The 20,605-nt window shown below is 41.7% G+C and overlaps 1 protein-coding gene across 1 annotated transcript in view; it reads right to left on the bottom strand.

Moving 5' to 3' along the window:
- The window catches only part of LOC121010055 (hydrocephalus-inducing protein homolog), an 85,679-nt gene extending 81,200 nt beyond the window's left edge, over positions 1-4,479 (bottom strand). The window contains exon 1 of the mRNA XM_040443455.1: positions 4,395-4,479. The gene's annotated coding sequence lies outside the window, so the exon portion shown is untranslated. The remainder of the gene's footprint in view (positions 1-4,394) is intronic.
- Between the last annotated feature and the right edge of the window lie 16,126 nt (positions 4,480-20,605).

Below are 20,605 nucleotides of genomic sequence, written 5' to 3'. Positions count from 1 at the left end.
AAAAAAAAAAAAAAAAAAAAAAAAAAAAAAAGAAATAAAACCAGACACAGACGCAGTCAGATCATAATGTTATTAGAGCAACCTTACATTCAGGACATTTTAGATAGACTATTAAAGCAAGAACATGTCAAATAAAATGCAGATTTATGAACTACCAAGATATTACAAGAGATTTCTTTCTTAGTCATTTCACACTAAACTTTCTTTCTTTCGTCCTTTCTTTGACAGAGAGAGAGCATGCAAGCACAGCAGCAAGGAGGGGCAGAGGGAGAGAGAGGATCTTAAGCAGACTCCATGCCCAGTGCAGAGCCTAACACAGGGCTTGATCTCAAGACTGTGAGGCCATGACCTGAGCCGAAATCAAGAGTTGGACACTCGATTGACTGAGCCACCCAGGCGCCCCAACACTAATTTTTCTTTAAAGTCAACCATGTTGACTCCTTGGTATTCATTGTAAGATGAAGACCACTACTTTAACAAGATCATATGCTTTCTGACAAGCCTTTCAATCAAGCAAAGAACATTTTTTAAAAGCCCACTCCTCTTCCCTACCACCGTAAGGGGTAAATATGACTCTTTTAAAAAATCAGCACTTAAGCACTTTAAATCCTCAAAGAAATAAAAAGACTGCACAGTTTTTCAAATTAAAACACAATAGAGGCATCTGGTGATTTGTCAATTCCTCAATTCTCATTCTCTGCCCAACCTGAAATCCTTCCAGCCATGATCTGACAATTATTTTTTGCCTTATTTCAAGCCCTCATTCCCCTTGCAAGACATTTTATATGAAGAGAAGCCAAATGCTAAGTGCCTTTGCAGTGTTAATGAGGAAATAGATCTTGGAAGAAATCATTTGAGACAAGGAGACTGCCTGCAGGAAACGGCTGTTTCTTTACTTTCGATGACAGCAACCATGATCGAGTGTACTACTATCCCCTGCGCTGTGAAATGTGCTCATCCTAAACCAGTGACCTTTTACCTTTGAGGTCTGAGTCCCACTAGGAACTGGATAAAAGCTATAAACACTATCTCCCCCAAAATGAACATAAATATAACATCTAAAGGTCCACATATGCAAGGTCAAAATCTCTACTTTACACAGATCCTAACGCGTATCGGTTAAAACTTGATTTCAATACTCACAAGCTATGAGGGTGTCTTTCAAACTTGATGAGAGTTTTCATGTTCTAAATGTTTTTGCTGCTAACATGGAGAAACATTCTCAAAACTATTTTGAAGTTTGTCAAACTATGCCACTAATTAATAACAATAACTTCCCCTCTACTTTGTGGTTGCAAAAATCATTCTCACACATAAGTATTGCTGTGACTTCGCCCAAATAAATCTGAGTTTGCTCATATACAAATAAAATAAAATGAAATTACAAAACAATAAAGTGATAAAAATGAAACAATTTTTTAAATGACAGAAATGAAATAAAATGTAAAACCCAAATCTATAAAACTTCCAGAAGAAAACATAGAAGAAAATCTGTGTTACCTTGGGTTAGGCAAAGAGTTCTAGGTGGGATAATCCATAGAAGAAAACAGTGATAAATTGGACTTCCTCAAAATTAAAAAGAAAAAAGTGACTTCAAAACAAAACTCAATAAGAAGGCAACTGAACAGGACATGGGCAAATGATATGCACAGAAACCTCACCAAAAACAAAACAGAGTAACAAAGAAGCACATGCAGTTCAACAGTGTTAGTCATCAAGGAAATGTGAATCTGTTAAAAACAGAATGAGATACCACTACACATCTACAAGAATAATTAAAATTAACAAAATTGTTACCTGCTAGCAAGGCTGTAGAGCAAATGAAACTCTTACACTATCCTAGAAGAAGTGCAAAATGGTACAGTCACATGGAAAATAGTTTGGCAGTTTCTTATAAAATTAAACATACACTTACCATAGAATCTAGCAATCCTACTTCCAGGTATTTATCTGGGAGTATAACATATGTACAAAACACGTGGATACAAAGAGCTGTATGTGAATGCTTACAGCAGCTTTATTTATTCATAATCACCAAATACTGAAGGCAACCCCAAAGTCCATCACCTGGTGGTATATCCATTCAACTGAATAGACCTCAGCAATAATAAACAATGAACTACTGTTATATGCAACAACATGGATAAATCTCAAAAGTGATGTATTAAATAAAACAATCCAGACAAAAAGTGCTATGTATCTTATGATTCCACTATTACGATATTCTGGAAAAGGCAGAAACAGAAATCAGATCATTAGTTGCCAGGGGCTGGAGGTAGGGCAAGGGGATTGACTATAACTAGGTACAAGGGAACTTTTTGAGCTAATGGAATCATTCTATAGATTAATGTGGTTACACAACTATATTTTTCAAAGTATTTTTCAAAATTCATGGAACTGTACTCCCAAAAGAAGTGAATTTTATAGTATATAATTTATATATTATAAACCTGACTTTAAAAAATAACTAAGAATATACCAGGAGAAAACATCAATTTAATTTATATCTCAACATAGCATAAAAGGTATCAATATCCAGGATATGTACAGTAATCTTACAAATCAATACAAAAAGGACAGTGACATTTAAATTGGGCAAAGATAAAGACAGGCAATCCACAGAAGACCAATTATCAATAGTCAACAGATATAAACTGCTCAATCTCTCCAGTAATCTGACAAATGTAAATTATAACAGAGTGATCACCATTATTTTCCCATCAGAAAGACAAACTTTCCAAATAGTGAAAATACCAAGTGTTGATGCCTACAAAGAATAACTATAATCTCTAAAATAAGACCCCAAAAGATTTACATCAATGGGGATGATGGAATTTCAACTATGTTTATACTTAGCTAAATTAAAAGACAAGAATAACCTTTAAAATAGTTGGGTGGTTGTCTTTGCCATTCCAGTCAGTGGACTATCAGGTAAGGTGAGATAGTCCTGAAGATGCTCGTGTTGGTTTCATCACTTCTGGAACAGTGTGTCTGCCTAATACAGACTGGGGAGACCACAGAAGGGATGCATGAATGAATGATTCTAAGGATTTACCAGCCCAACAATCAAAGAGTGATGTCCACGTAGCCATTCAAATGGGTCCAGACTCCTCGACATTGTTAAGAAAGAAACTGAAGTATGAAATGAGGGCCAGAGCAAAATTTAGAAGAATAAAGACATAATGGAACTCATAAATTTATCCTTCTACTAATTTTTGGTGACAAATAGGAAAAGTCTATAAATCAGAATTTTAAATATTCTCAAAATGAAAGCTTTTCAATGGTTTGATTTCTGTAATCTCTACACCCAACATGGGGCTCAAATTCACAACCCCGAGATCAAGAGTCGCATGCTCCACCAACTGAGCCAGCCAGACTCCCCTCAATGGTTGAATTTCTGAATTGGGTTGCTCCCAGGTGATTTAAGAGTTTGTCCAGGGATATTTTTGACTGCATCCAACTTTGACTTTAGCGCTGACTTCTAAACCTAATACAGTAAAACGTGACTCCACCATATAACCTCATCAAGGGCACACAGATCCTGTAGTAACAATATTTTTTTTTCCTTTTTTTTCCTGCAGTACACCTACCTTAGTACTAGACAGGAGGTGGGACCTCAGTTACTTGAAGGAGTAAAGAAGAATGGGGAAGAATCATCTTCATAAATTACACAGTATTTGAAGTATTGTCAAATGGAAAGGACAAGACCCAACAGAGGAAGGGAGGAAGAAACAGATCCAAAGTAAACAGGCGAACACACACAGAGGACAACACACCTGGTATCCAGCAGAGTTGGTGATTAAGTCATAGCAACCAGCTACTAACTAGGCCTCATCATGGGGCACTTTCTGAGCACAAAGTTGCTCCACTGTAAAGGCAGGTTAATCATTAAAATCACTTCACAGGACCACGGCTATGAAATGTGACCATATATGTGACCATATTGGTCAGGAATTGATCCTCACAGTCTTCCTGAGAAGGAAAGGGGGAGGGAAGGAAGGGAGAGGGAGCGTGGCACCCCATTTGGGAGAGAAACGATGGAAAATGATTTGCCCAAGGCCTCACATCTACATAGAAGCAAAGTGAACACCCAGGTGGGAGGATCGGCTATTCTACTGGGAATGAGAAGAAGGGGCGAGGGAAGGCTGAGGAGGAATGGGGTCTGGAAAGCTTGAGTAACACCTGGGATGCAGGTTCCTCTCCCCCCCCCCCCCCCCCCCCGTTGTTGTTCCAGGGTCCGAGTCCTTGCAGTGATCATGGGGTCACAGTTCGAAGGACTTGGGGACTGGCTGGGACATCCTCTCCTCGTGTTCCGAGGAGAGGAACCTGCATCCCAGGTGTTACTCAAGCTTTCCAGACCCCATTCCTCCTCCAAGACCCTGCGTCCAACTCACAGACGCCGCAGCCAAGGAGTCCCTCGGTACCAGCTCCAAGCAGCCTGCTCTCCTCCAGCAGTCTGGGCCGAGTTGTTGCCATCCGTTGCCACAGCAACGACAGAGCGCCGCACGGCCTAGCAAGCTGAAACATGATTGGAGCAGGCAAGCGTCCATAGCAACTGCCAGGCCGCACTACTTGGTAGGAAAGAATTTCATTTTCAGGAATTCTTCGGACACCTCTCCCTAAAGGCATCCTTCGGCAGGCACCTGTCCTAGCTCTTTAAATGTAATTCATGCAGTATCTCATTAAAACATTTGTCTCTCTGTGTTACTGTGAGAGTTCTCATTTTCACAGAATTTTTTTTAAAATTTTTTTACATTTATTTATTTATTTTTGAGAGACAAAGAGAGACAGAGCACAAGCGGGGGATGGGAAGAGACAGAAGGAGACATAGAATCCAAAGCCGGGTCCAGGCTCCGAGCTGTCAGCACAGAGCCCGACACGTGGCTCGAACTCACAAACCGCGAGATCATGACCTGAACCGAAGTCGGAGGCTCAACTGACGAGCCACCCAGGCGCCCCTCCACAGAAATATTTAACTTGGGGTCAATTTTACCTCTTCAGGTAAAATGTCCATGAACTCCCCTAAGTTACATGCAAAAGTTTATGTCCATTTACTCAGTAGGATGGTCCATAACTGTAGATTTTCAAAGGAGGCAGAACCAGAACCCAAGACAGTCCAAAAGAATAACTTCTATATGCATTAACCCCATCTTCCTTCTCAGAGACCACAGATAAGAATAGTACGGTTCTGGGGGGCCTGGCTGGCTCAGTCCATAGAGCATGCCAGCTCTTGATCTTGGGGTTGTGGGTTCCAGCCCTGCAGTGGGTGTAGAGATTACTTACAAATAAAATCTTTTTATTTTTATTTATTTTTTTAATAGATTTTTTTTACTGTTCATTTATTTTTGACACAGAGAGAGAGAGACACAGCATGAGCAGGGGAGGGGCAGAGAGAGAGGGAGACACAGAATCTGAAGCAGGCTCCAGGCTCTGCGCCGTCAGCACAGAGCCCGACGTGGGGCTCGAACTCACAGGCTGTGAGATCATGACCTGAGCCGAAGTCGGATGCTCAACCAACTGAGCCACCCAGGCACCCCTAAAATCTTTTTTAAAAGTAATGTGGGGGACGCCTGCATGGTTTAGTTGGTTAAGTGTGGGACTCCTGGTTTTGGCTCAGATCATGATCTCCATGGTTCATGAGTTTGAGCCCCATATCAGGCTCTGTGCTGACACTGCAGTGCCTGCTTGGGATTCTCTCTTCCTCTCTCTCTCTGTCCCTCCCCTGCTCACTCTCTCTGCCTCTGTCTCTCAAAAATAAATAAATAAACTTAAAAAATTTTTTTAAACAGTGCAGTTCTGCAGTTCTTGCCAGACTTTAGATTGTGGCCTCATTCAAACCCTGCCTTGGAACAGCTCCCAAAGACTTTAACTAACTCTTGACATTCATTCATTCATTCATTCATTCACTCAATAAATATTTATTGATCACTAATTATGGGGTCATACATTTGTCAGAGAGGCACCTTTCTAGCCACTAGACTATAGCAATTATGAAAACAAAGTCCCTAATTTCTTAGAGTTTTCCTTATGGTGTGAGAGACAACAGATGAATAAACAAGGTCATTTTAGTTTATGACAATAAATAAAATGTGGTGATATGACATCAAGTGTCTAAGGTAACACGCCCTATAGACAGGGTGGTCAGAGCAGTTCACATAGAGGAGATGGCCTTTGAGCCAAGACGTGAGAAGACAGCAGCTAAAGAAGAGCAAGGAAGACGGAAACACAGGAACAGGAAACGAAGTTAAAAGAAATGAATTTGAATGTTAGAGAAAATGAAAGGCCAATATAGCTGAAAAGGAGACAGCTTGTAGGGCTGTGGGAAGATGCAATCAGATTGCCCTTCCCCTAGCTCTTCAAAGGACTGGCAACTTCTCCTTCCTACTCCCTTACTCCCCCATCCCCAGTCACACCCTATCACATTACCCCAGTTCTTTCCTTCATAGCCCTTGTGGCTTTTTACTGTCTGTGAGCTCCCCAAGGACAGAGACATTACTCAACACAGGATCCCCAGCACCTAAAAAAATTGGCCCAGCATGGACACCAAATAAATATTTGCTGACTGCATCAATCTCCATATTACAATACTAGGAATAGTGATGGATCGTGGGGACAAGACAAAGACACCTCTGCCTTTATGAAGGGTAAATGCTTGGTGGAATAAATGAATTAAAAACTATGTGGGCAAATGAAATGTAGGCAGAATTGAATGATTTAGACTATACATGCTGTGGAAAGCTGATGAACAGCTCCCTTGATAAGTTCTTCATTCTATTATATTTCTGTTCAATTTCACAAATATCCAGTGCTAACTATATGCCAAGCACTGTGGTATATAGTAATGACCAAGAAGAATACCAGTCTTCACTGGAAAGCTTACAGTCCACTGCCATGCTGTCTATGACAGTAGCCAGCAGATACTTGGGGCCACTGAGCACTTGGTATGTGGCTGGTCCAAATTGGAATGTGCAGCAAGTATAACCTCCAGATTTCAAAGACTTAGTTCAAAACAAGACTGTAAAATATCTCATTAAATTTTTTTTAATATTGATTTCATATTGAAATAATAACATTTTGGATATATTGGGTTGAACAAGATTGTCATTAAAATTATTTTCACTTGTCTCTTGTTTTTTAATCTAACTGTTAGAAAATGTTAAATTATGTGTCTGGCTTGCATTATATTTCTATTGGACAGCACTGGTCTAGTGGGAGTTTAATGCAGGTTGAATAAACAAGTGACATCTTATTACAGATGTTAAAGTAGACATTTCATCTGAGGCAAAATAGCTAGCAAACTTCAAACAGAGGAAATAGATCAAGAATTTACAAAAAAGTAGGTTAGACAACTCTTAAGACTTTCACACATGAGTGTATGAAAGGGTCAGGAGTAGACGATTGGGAAGGATTTCTTCAAAGAGGGCTGAGCCGTGAGCCCCACCTCCTAAACCTCCAGTCAAAATAAAGGGGCTTTGCGGAGACCACCAATGAGTTTAACACATCAGAGGGCACAGAGTGCTTGTGTCTGAATCCCACCTGGAATCTAAAGGGCAAGAGATGGCTGAACTTGTCAGCAGACAGCAGAGCAAAGGAAGAATTGTTGGGTTGGGGACAACTTGTCCCTTTCCCCCAAGATTTCTCAAGGTAAAAAAATGCATGAGGATTTTCTATGGAGCAGATGTGGGCCACTCAAGAAAGATGTGTAGGGTCATTTTGGGTCCTTCTAAGAGGAAAATCTGGTGGGAAAAGAGACTTCAGCCAAGGGAAGCTGAGGATACTGTTAGGTTTCTAGGGGCCAAGGAAAAGCAAAGAACCAAGCAAAAGAGAGATGCATTTGATCCCATTAAGAGAACTGCAGGGTACAGATAGATGCCCAGTGATGAGGGTAAGCTTTCTGAAAGACCCTTGAAAGTGCCCCACAAGCGGAAGTATCATCTTAATCATGGCAGTATCACACAAGTAACAATTTTCTTAGCGTCTTTTTCTTCCCTACCTCTTCATGCTCTAATCCCACCGGGGCCAAAAAACAGTTGCCCAACTGGGGGCACAGGTGTAGAGGCTGGCAATGAACCCAAGTAGAAGACAAGAGGAAAGATGAAGGTGACCCTGCTTTCATTCCCCAGCTAAAGGGTTCCTACTTGCAGCAGCCCAAGCTAAAAAAAACAAAAAAGGAAAGGAGACACAACTTTAAAAGTTTTGAATATCACTTTGGACAGAACTTTTTAACAACTGTACTGAGGCTGGGTTTTGACACACAAGAGGGTCCATAAAAGTCTTGGCACCTGACTGAGTTCAGCCACAGGCAGGGAAACAATTTGTCCCACAGAGACATTTTAAAGAGAAACTAGAAGACAAAAATTAAGTTGCTTTATGACTGCATCCACATGTCATACTTGTCTGACTTCAGGGTTACAGAAGAAATATGAGACAGGCTATAAATACAAGCAGAAACGTGTTATTCTTGAAGTGTACAGAGCAGTAGAAGATGTATAAAGTTAAGGATTGAAGCACATATTATTACAGGGAGAAAAATAGATGATCTAAAGTCACATCCTCAGAGCCAGACCTAAGACGAGCATTTACCCCCCTCCATTCCCAGAGGCCTTTCTGGGGCTTCTGAGAGCCGCTGTTCCCTCAGGGCCGATCTGCAGCTGCTGCACAGGGATGAAAGCCTGGCTTGTTCTCAGCGCCAGATCGACAGGTGGGCAGTCAGCACAGGGAAAAACAAACACAAAAACAAAACAAAATAAAAGCCATGGTTCTAGAAATGGAAATCCCACTGAAAACTAATTATGGTATTAACAAGTAGATCAAATTCGAAGATCTTGGTTAACTTACATTTACCTTCATGCAAGAATGTTAATAGGAAGGATGAAGACTTCTCTATCCTAGAGCTGGATGACCCCTAAGGAACCTCACACTTGCACTGGGTAAGAGATGAGGCCAGGACCGTTCTTTCTAAGGTAATTAGATTAATGAGCAGTCAATACTGAGCCTTCTTTAGACTTCAGAGTGGTTAGTTAAGTAGGCCAATTGCCCTGGGGGCCTCAAGCCACCCAGCCTACCTCAGCAATCCTGGTCCATGAGACCCAGGCAGAGGAGGGTCATGATCAAGAACTTAGGGGGCAGATACCCAGAAATCATGGGCTCACCATTATAAAGAGCCTTAGAGATCACTGTGTATAAAACTTTTAGAACATAGCAGTTGTTCAACACATGAGCAATGATTTTTCTTACTATTATAAGATGACTCTAGTTCTAAACTTAATCTCTATGTGGAGTTCACTACTTAACCACTCTGTAGTTAAGTTACCACATCTGTAAAATAGGGGCAACTACCACGTAGGATCATTGAAGATTAAATAAGATAATAACACAAACCAAGGGCTTGATGAAGGAAAGCTATGACTCTTATTAATACTGTCACCATTCTTCAGTCCAGTTTTCTCTCTGACATCACCTCCAAATAGTTGCCCAGTGCTCAAAACTGAATGTTGGTGTCATTATTCAAAATTCAGAATTCACTACCCCCCAATGTGATGGTTTTAAGAAGTGGGGCCTTTGGGTGTGATTAGATTAGGAGGGTGGAGCCCTCATGAACGGGATTAATGCCCTTATAAAATAGACCTCAGAGAGCTCCCTAGAGGCTGTCCACCATGTAAGTTTACAGCAAAAAGACATCAGCTATGAACCAGGAAGTGGGCTCTCACCAGATACTGAATCTGCCAACACCTTGATCTTAGACTTCCCAGCTTCCAGAACTGTAAGAAATAAATTTCTATTCTTTAACCCATCCAGTCTATTGTATTTTTGTCACAGTAATCCAAACGAACTAAGATACCTAGTTTCTGGTTAAATTCTTGTTCTTTGTTCTTCCCTTTACCAACCTTTGACTGAGAACCCACTAAGCACTGAGCTTAGAGTATACTCAGTGAATAAGATGCAGTCCCTGTCCTCAAGGGGCTGTCTTTGTTTGTTTGTTTGTTTTGTTTGTTTAGGATGCTTACTTCTCATATCTTCTCAAACCTAAGATCAAGCATTAGGATGCCCCATTTTTGAGCAGCTAAAATTTGTGAAAACTTGTTCCTGAAATAGCCCAGAATGTGACTCTTATATTTCTCTTTTATGTGACAGTCCTTCCAGTTTAAAAACCATCCATCATGGTTTTCCAAGTCCTCCATTTTTCAGATTAAACCACTTGAGTGTCTTCAACAGTTTCTCACATGGCATGATTTCTAGTCCCTCTGTATCCTGCCCATGTAGGACAAATCCCAGAATGCCCTGCTTCATGGTAGCTCAAAATGAAATACAGTTCTCTCAAGTGCTCTGAGGTGTGTGTAGAATGGGAGTCTTGTAAGAAAAAAAAATTTAATTCCTCACATATGAGACAGTGGGGTAAATGAACCACATTTTTCCTGTTTTACATGAAAAACAAATTCTAATCAGCTTCATTTTGTGAGTAGCGACTGCCAAAATTTTCTGTTGATGTTTGGGTAGCATAAATCACAGCCTGAAGAACACTGAAGCTTTGCCAAAATTGAGACCCATCTCCCTACCCTTATGCTATTTTGCCTTCAAGGCTCTAGGTTGAAAATCAAAGAAACCCACTCCAACTAACCTAAGCAAATAGGACAATTTATTGAAGAATTCAACTAAATCATAGAACCTAAGGGCAGCTGGGCTTTCTGGGGGACAGGAATCAAGAAGTAGAAAATTTAGCAGAACAAAAGCAGGGCTGGTCCCTCTGTCTTCCTATCACTCCCTGAGCCAAATGTCCCTACTTCTCCATAGATATACCTATGTCATTCTTTTTTCCTTCACCTTAGACCTCTCTCTATTCTCTACCCAAAGAGTCATCCCAGTGCCCTACATACCTATCCTCTCAGTGCACAAACATCTCTAAGTCTCCAAGTGTGGTGGGTTACATGTTGGCTTTGAAAAAGGTATGTCCACATCCTAATACCCACACCCTATGAATGTTACCTTATTTGGAAAAAAAGGTCTTTGCACATGTAATTAAGGTAAGGGTCTTGAGAGAGATTATTCCAAATTACCCAGGTGACCCCTAAATCCACTGACCTTGTAAAAGGCAGAATGGGAGAAGTCACAGACATGTAAGAGGCAGAGATTAGAGTGGTATGGCCAAGGAAGCCTAAGACCACCACCAGCCACCAGAATCTGGAAGAGGCAAGGAAGGATTCTCCCCAGAACCTCCAAAATGAGTGCAGGCCTGACTATGCCTCGATTTCTGGCCTCGAGAATTGCGAAAGAATAAATTTCTGTTGTTTGAAGCCATGTTTGTTCCTGCAGTCATAGAAAAAGGAACACACTAAGTTTCAATTCCAAATTCTTGGAAGAGCAAATCCGACTGGCTTAGGCTGACACAAGTGCAACATATTCCTCTAATTCAATCACCTGCCAGAGATGAGCCATACTGGATAGATGGGGGCTGGGCCACTCCCGTATGGAGGATGGTTGTTGTTACCAAGAAAATGAGAGTCCGAGTCCCCAAAAGCCATCTATGACATGGGAGTTCTCCAATCATCCAGGCCCCCAATTTGATTTTCTAAACATCTTTCCCCCCTCCCCACATCCTGTTCATTCATCATTTTTGTGTTTTATTTTGTTTTCTTTAAGTAATCTCTACACCCATTGTGGGGCTTGAACTCACAACCCTGAGATCAAGAGTTGGATGCTCTACCAGCCAGGCACCCCTCACTCATCATTTTTGTACCAGTTTTCCCTGTCTTCAATTTTTCACTTCTACACAACTTTTCACTCCTATACTCCTTTCCAACTCTCCTGCCATGAATCTACCTCAAGCCAGCATCATGCCTTGCCTTGGTCTAGTGCCACAGTTCTCAGACTGTGCCAAGGCACCTCAGGATACCACAGTGAATTTGCAGACAACCGGATGTTTTAAATTTTCACAGGAATCACAGTGATCTCTGTCGGAAACTACAAGCTTGAGACAGTCCACAGTTTCAACACGAGATTATTATACTGTTTCCAATGACCAAATCATTTCAAAGCTGGGTTTTCAATAACTGCTGTGATGAAAACAAGCACCACTTGGAAATCGATGTGGAACAGGAAATGAGGACGATGGTGTCTGATATGTTTCTAGGCCTGAGAAAGTGTGCAGTGATCAACAGGCAGTAGTACCTCATTAGGATGCATGTGCTTATTAAGCTATCCGGACCTGATTACTTAATAAATGGAATTGTTGGCTATTTCTTTTGGCCTACAGATGCTGTGAAGCAATTGCTAAGACACTAAAAAATATTGCCCATCTTTTTACTCTTATTTTACCAAGAGCAGGAGGTGGTATTGACTCCCATTTCAAAGATGAGCCACACAGAACGCATCAGTAATGCCCCCAGAGAAGACTAGCTGGACTCTTCTGAATAGAATGTCTGAGATCATTTATTGTGTCACTTACAAATTATAGGCTCATTTTGCTTCCTCTTGTGGAAATGTCCAATACGTTAAAGCCAACTCAAAAAGTATATATTGTGCATTTAACAGGAGGCTTGGAAAGAAAAAGCACAAGACCCGGGAAACCCAGGTTGGAGATTCAGTTCTCCCATGTACCACTTTTTGCCCCGAGGCTGTAGCTATTTCACCTCTCTGAACATGTTTCTGCAGCTTCTAAAAGATGCAATTCAGTCATTCAAAAAATATTATTTATGAGGCTACTCTGTGCTCAGCAGTGTTCTATACTGTAAAACAGTGTTCTCAACCTTTTTTCTTTCATTATTGCTCCCCTAAGGAGACTTTTTAGACTCTTTTGCTCTAATTATGGCTCCCAAATTTTAAAATCCTGTATACAAGGTATAGCAGTCTATGCACTGTATATAAATCTGTGTTCTATACATTAAAAGGTGAGATTATTTTGCCCCCTCTAGAACCAGTTTTTGCCCCTTGGGATATCACCCCTATTGAGAATACACACCCTATGGAAACAGAGAAGAAAACATTTCTGCTTTCACAAAGCCTATGATCTAGCATGAAAATTTGGACAAAAAATAAGTAAAATAGCAGATGTGCAAAGTGCTATGAAATAATAAAATAGGATGCTATGGTGGAGAATGTCTGAGGGGATGAGCCAGAGGCCCCTCTGAAAAGGTGACCCCCGTGGTGAGATGTGAATGACAAGCAGGGGCAACCAGCGTCTAAAGGGAGGAGCTGCTAACATGATATTCTCACCAGCCTGGTGAGAGGCCAGAGAAGGGTGGAGCATGGTGAACTCAGTGACACTGCCATTAGAGAGAGGGTCATTTTGAAGACTGACTCATACAGTATAGAAAAACACATGGGGCGCCTGGGTGGCTCAGTCGGTTGGGCGTCCGACTTCGGCTCAGGTCACGATCTCGCGGTCCGTGAGTTCGAGCCCCGCGTCAGGCTCTGGGCTGACGGCTCAGAGCCTGGAGCCTGTTTCAGATTCTGTGTCTCCCTCTCTCTCTGACCTTCCCCCATTCATGCTCTGTCTCTCTCTGTCTCAAAAATGAGTAAACGTTAAAAAAAATTTAATAAAAGAAAAACACTTTGTAAATAGTAGATTGTTTTTTTTAAGGTTTATTTATTTTTTCAGAGAGAGATAGAGCATATGTGAGTGGGGGGTGGGCAGAGAGAGAGGGGGACAGAGGATGCAAAGTGGGCTCTGCACTGACAGCAACAAGCCCGACGGGGGCTCGAACTCCCAAACTGCGAGGTCATGACCTGATCTGAAGTCAGATGCTTAACTGACCGAGCCACCCAGGAGCCCTGTAAATAGTAGATTGTGAAATGAATGGGAGGGATTATTATTTGCAAAATGCTGCTTTGAGAGACTGCAGGCAGAAAATGACTAAGCTCTGAACCCTCTTGTCAAAAAAAGTTGGTTTTGAAAAATAGCTGAAGAGGGGCGCCTGGGTGGCGCAGTCGGTTAAGCGTCCGACTTCAGCCAGGTCACGATCTCGCGTCCGGGAGTTCGAGCCCCGCGTCGGGCTCTGGGCTGATGGCTCAGAGCCTGGAGCCTGCTTCCCATTCTGTGTCTCCCTCTCTCTCTGCCCCTTCCCCGTTCATGCTCTGTCTCTCTCTGTCCCCAAAATAAATAAACGTTGAAAAAAAAAATTTAAAAAAAAAAAAAAAAAAAGAAAAATAGCTGAAGAGTCTGGATTCTGGAAAAAAGCTTAAACAACCAAAGATATCAGATAGCTAGATATCTAGACAGACCTAGAAGAGAGAAACATTAGAAGAAATGATACCTAACATTTCTGAAGTTCTTACACTGTGCTTCTGTACAGAGTGCTCTACACACACGAATCCTCACAACCCCATAGGGTTATTCCCTTCCTTTCACAAAAGAGGAACTGAGGCTCAGAAAGCACAAGTGACTTGCTCAAAAATCCCACAGGCAGTCAGTGGCAGTAATTAGGTCTGTCTGACCTGAGTCTGGGCCTTAATCAAGATGATGTCACCTGTGTCCTCATCTAGTCCTGTGCACACTCCATCTTCTCGGCCTGACCCTTTCCTATGAGTGATTTCTATTTATTCAATTTGAGGAACTGGATCTCTCTTGCTAGAACATCAGGCTCAGCTCAACAATTAAAAGACTAATTATAAAAGGCCTAGGAATAAAAACTGTCAGCACCATGTTTAATTACCCACTGTCTTGCTTGTAGGGGGGAAATATATCTTGCCTCATGTCCTGATGATTAATCAATACAGACTATGTCTGGGTCGGAAGAGAATTTAAAAGCAGACTTTATTCTGTTTTGGACTTCCTAAAAATGCAAATCCAAGAACTGCCAACAGGATTGCACTGCCAGTGATTAACTGTCAGGAGGAGACCCAGAAAGAAACACTTGTCATGAGGAGACACCAGACACTTGTTGTGTCTGGCAGCCATGAGTCATAATTTAAGCAGTAGTGTAAGTGAGGACCCAGGATCAAGGATTGATTCATGATATGAAACTGTGATATGGAACCAAAAGCACGTGGTAGAGAAGACCTATAGTTTAAAAGGGAGGGACCCAGACCTCATCTGTGAAAAATTCTGCCAATCATCAGGCATACACAGTTTTAAGCAGAGGCTTTCATTCTTGTCAATACTCAGGCAAAATCAAAAGAGTCTTCTGCTAGGCAAATACTTGATAAAGTAGTGTCTACAATTACAGATGCACTACACTTTTCCCCCCTTTTTGATGAAATCTCACAGAATAGGAGCACCTGGATGGCTCAGTTGGTTAAGTGTCCAACCTGAGCTCAGGTCATGATCTCATGGTCCATGAGTTCAAGCTCCGCATCGGGCTCTGTACTGACAAGCTCAGAGCCTGGAGCCTGCTTCAAATTATGTGTCTCCCTCTCTCTCTTCCCCTTCCCTGCTCGTGCCCTCTCTCTCTCTCAAAAATAAATAAATATTCAGTCACGGAGAATATGGCGGTGTAGGAGGACGCTGGGCTCACCTCGTCCTACTGATCACTTAGATTCCACCCATATCTGCCAAATAACCCAGAAGACTATCAGAAGACTAGCAGAACATACTCTCCGGAGCCAAGCATAGACGAGAGGCCCAGGGAAGAGGGTAGGAAGGGGGAAGAGGCGGTGCGCACTACATGGACTGGCAGGAGGGAGCCCGGGCGGTGGAGGGGCAGCCACCTGGCAAGGAATAGCCCCCCGAGTCTGGCTTACAAAAGTGGAGGGGCCTGACTGCATGAGTTCTGACAGCCAGCGTGACTTAACATCTGGAATGTAAAAAGTCAACAGCTCTGCTCAGAGAGGGGGAGGACGAGAGGACACCTGGAGGGAGAGATGTTGAGCCCCGGAAGACAGAGCTCAGCTTGGTGGGGAACAAAGGCGCTGGCCAGCACCATCTCCCTCTCCCATCCCCCAGCCCAAATGCCAAAGGGAACCAGTTCCCGGGACCGAACTTGCTTGCGCCGTTCAAACACCCAATGCTGTGCTTCTGTGGATCCATCCCTCCGACGGGTCTGCCTCCCTCTCGGTGCCACAGGCCCCTCCCGAAGTAGACCACCGAAGGCAAAGCAAGCTGAGTCGGCCCTTCCTGCCCTGTGCACCTTGAGGATCCACCCCAGCTAATATGCCAATCCCATCGAAGCAGCACCACAAGCCTGGCAGTGTGCAAGTAGCCCAGACAGGGGCCACAACACTCCACAGTGAGTCCTGCCCCTGGGAGAGGGGAAGATAAGGTACACACCAGTCTGACTGTGGCCCCAGCAGTGGGCTGGGGACAGACATCTGGTCAGACTGTGGCCACGCCCACCAACACAAGTTACTCCAGACAGCACAGGGGAAGGGCCCTGCAGTTCCACACCACCCCAGGGACTACCCAAAATGACGAAACAGAAGAACTCTCCTCAAAAGAAACTCCAGGAAGTAGCGAAAGCTAACGAATTGATCAAAAATGATTTAAGCAGGGGCGCCTGGGTGGCGCAGTAGGTTAAGCGTCCGACTTCAGCCAGGTCACGATCTCGCGGTCCGTGAGTTTGAGCCCCGCGTCGGGCTCTGGGCTGATGGCTCAGAGCCCAGAGCCTGTTTCCGATTCTGTGTCTCCCTCTCTCTCTGCCCCTCCCCCGTTCATGCTCTGTCTCTCTCTGTCCCAAAAATAAATAAACGTTGAAAAAAAAAATTTAAAAAAAAATGATTTAAGCAATATAACGCAACAAGAATTTAGACTAATAGTCATAAAGTTAATCACTGGGCTTGAAAAAAGTATAGAGGACAGCATAGAATCTATTGCCACAGCTCAGAATGGAGAGGCAGAGGAGAGACTAGGTGAATTAGAAGATAAAATTATGGAAAAAGAGGAAGCTGAGAAAAAGAGAGACAAAAAATCCAGGAGTATGAGGGGAAAATAGGGAGAACTAAGGGATGCAATCAAACGGAACATCCATATAATAGGAATTGCAGAAGAGGAAGAGAGAGAGAAAGGGTTGAAGGTGTACTTGAACAAATCATAAGTGAGACTTCCCTGATCTGGGAAGGAAAAAGGCACTGAAATCCAAGAGGCACAGAGAACTCCCTTCAGACGTAACTTGAATCGATCTTCTGCATGACATATCCTTGTGACACTGGCAAAATACAAGGATAAAGAGAAAATTCTGAAAGCAGCTAGGGATAAACACACTGTAACATATAAAAGGAGACCGATAAGACTAGTGGCAGACCTATCTTCTGAAACATGGCAGGCCAGAAAGGAATGGCAGGAAATGATCCATGTGATGAACAGAAAAAATATGCAGTCGAGAATCCTTCACCCAGCAAGTCTGTCATTCAGAATAGAGGGAGACATAAAGGTCTTCCCTAACAAACAGAAACTGAAGGAATTCATCACCACTAAACCAGCCTTACAAGAGATCCTAAGGGGGATTCTGTGAGTGAAATGTTACAAGGACCACAAAGTACCAGAGACATCACTACAAGCATGAAACCTACAGACATCACAATGACTCTAAACCCATATCTTTCCATAATAACACTGAATGCAAATGGACTAAATGCTCCAACCAAAAGACATAGGGTATCAGAAAGGATAAAAAAACAAGACCCATCTATCTGCTGCCTACAAGAGACTCATTTTAGACCTGAGGACACCTTCAGATTCAAAATGAGGGGGTGGAGAACTATCTATCATGCTACTGGAAGTCAAAAGAAAGCTAGAGTAGCCATACTTATATCAGACAAACTAGACTTTAAATTAAAGGCTGTAACAAGAGATGAAGAAGGGCATTATATAATCATTACAGGGTCTATCCATCAGGAAGAGCTAACAATTATAAATGTCTACACACCAAATATGGGAGCCCCCAAATATATAAAAAAATCACAAACATAAGCAACCTTATTGATAAGAATGTGGTCATTGCAGGGGACTTTAATACTGCACTTACAACAATGGATAGATCATCTAGACACAGGATCAACAAAGAAACAAAGGACCTGAATGATACATTGGATCAGATGGACTTGACAAATATATTTAGAACTCTGCATCCCAAAGCAACAGAATATACTTTCTTCTCGAGTGCACATGGAACATTCTCCAAGATAGATCACATACTGAGTCACAAAACAGCCCTTCATAAGTATACAAGAATTGAGATCATACCATGCATACTTTTGGACCACAATGCTATGAAGCTTGAAATCAACCACAGGAAAAAGTCTGGAAAACCTCCAAAAGCATGGAGGTTAAAGAATACCCTACTAAAGAATGGATGGGTCAACCAGGCAATTACAGAAGAAATTTAAAAATCTATGGAAACAAATGAAAATGAAAATACAACAATCCAAATGCTTTGGGATATGGCAAAGGCAGTCCTGAGAGGAAAATACATTGCAATCCAGGCCTATCTGAAGAAACAAGAAAAATTCCAAATACAAACTCTAACAGCACACCTAAAGGAAATAGAAGCAGAACAGCAAAGACACCCCAAACCCAGCAGAAGAAGAGAAATAATAAAGATCAGAGCAGAAATAAACAATATAGAATCTAAAAAAAAAAAAACTGTAGAGCAGATCAGTGAAACCAAGAGTTGTTTTTTTGAAAAAATAAACAAAATTGATAAATCTCTAGGCAGGTTTCTCAAAAAGAAAAGGGAGATGACCCAAATAGATAAAATCATGAATGAAAATGGAATTATTATAACCAATCCCTCATAAATACAAGCAATTATCAGGGAATACTATGAAACATTATATGCCAACAAACTAGACAACCTGGAAGAAATGGACAAATTCCTAAGCACCCACACACTTCCAAAACTCAAACAGGAAAAAACAGAAAACTTGAACAGACCCATACCAGTGAAGAAATTGAACCAGTTATCAAAAATCTCCCAACAAATAAGAGTCCAGGACCAGATGGCTTCCCTGGGGAATTCTACCAGCCATTTAAAGCAGAGATAATACCTATCCTTCTCAAGCTGTTCCAAAAAATAGGAAGGGAAGGAAAACTTCCAGACTCATTCCAAGAACCAGCATTACGTTGACTCCTAAACCAGACAGAGACCCAGTAAAAAAAGAGAACTACAGGCCAATATCCCTGATGAATATGGATGCAAAAATTCTCAATAAGATACTAGCAAATCGAATTCAACAGCATATAAAAAGAATTATTCACCATGATCAAGTGGGATTCATTCCTGGGATGCAGGGCTGGTTCAACATTTGCAAATCAATCAATATGATACATCACATTAATAAAAGAAAAGAAAAGAACCATATGATCCTGTCAATAGATGCAGAAAAACCCATTTGACAGAATTCAGCATCCTCTGTTAATAAAAAGTCAGGATAGAAGGAACATACTTAAACATCATCAAAGCCATTTATGAAAAGCCCACAGCTAACATTATCCTAAATGGGGAAAAACTGAGAGCTTTTTCCCTGAGATCAGGAACACGACAGGGATGTCCACTCTCACCGCTACTGTTTAACATAGTGTTGGAAGTGCTAGCATCAGCACTCAGACAACAAAAGGAAATCAAACGCATCAAAATTGGCAAAGATGAAGTCAAGCTTTCACTTTTTGCAGATGACATGATATTATACGTGGAAAACCCGATAGACTCCACCAAAAGTCTGCTAGAACCAATACATGAATTCAGCAAAGTCACAGGATACAAAAGTAATGTACAGAAATCAGTTGCATTCTTATACACTAATAATGAAGCCACAGAAAGACAAATAAAGAAACTGATCCCATTCACAATTGCACCAAGAAGCATAAAATACCTAGGAATTAACCTAACCAAAAATGTAAAAGATCTGTATGCTGAAAACTATAGAAAGCTTAGGAAGGAAATTGAAGAAGATATAAAGAAATGGAAAAACATTCCATGCTCGTGGATTGGAAGAATAAATATTGTTAAAATGTCAATACTACCCAAAGCTATCTACACATTCAATGCAATCCCAATCAAAATTGCACCAGCATTCTTCTCGACGCTAGAACGAGCAGTCCTAAAATTTGTATGGAACCACAAAAGGCCCCGAATAGCCAAAGTAATCTTGAAGAAGACCAGAGCGGGAGGCATCACAATCCCAGACTTTAGCCTCTGCTACAAAGCTGTAATCATCAAGACAGCATGGTATTGGCACAAAAACAGACACATAGACCAATGGAAGAGAATAGAAACACCAGAATTAGACCCACAAAAGTATGCCCAACTAATCTTTGACAAACTAGGAAAGAATATCCAATGGAAAAAAGACAGTCTCTTTAACAAATGGTGCTGGGAGAACTGGACAGCAACATGCAGAAGAATGAAACTGGACCCCTTTCTTACACCATTCACAAAAACAAACTCAAAATGGATAAAGGACCTGAATGTGAGACAGGAAACCATCAAAACCCTAGAGGAGAAAGCAGGAAAAAACCTCTCTGACCTCAGCCGCAGCGATTTCTTACTTGACACATCCCCAAAGGCAAGGGAATTAAAAGCAAAAATGAACTCTTGGGACCTCATGAAGATAAAAAGCTGCTGCAGTGCCAAGGAAACAATCAACAAAACTGAAAGGCAACCCATGGAATGGGAAAAGATATTTGCAAATGAGATAGCAGACAAAGGGCTAGTATCCAAAATCTATAAGGAGCTCA

The sequence above is a fragment of the Herpailurus yagouaroundi genome, unplaced genomic scaffold (genome assembly GCF_014898765.1).
Source record: "Herpailurus yagouaroundi ecotype Mexico unplaced genomic scaffold, PumYag 190, whole genome shotgun sequence".
In the NCBI taxonomy this organism is placed as follows: domain Eukaryota; kingdom Metazoa; phylum Chordata; class Mammalia; order Carnivora; family Felidae; genus Herpailurus; species Herpailurus yagouaroundi.
Note: the sequence above shows the minus strand (reverse complement) of the source record. Positions and strands in the feature narration are given on the sequence as shown.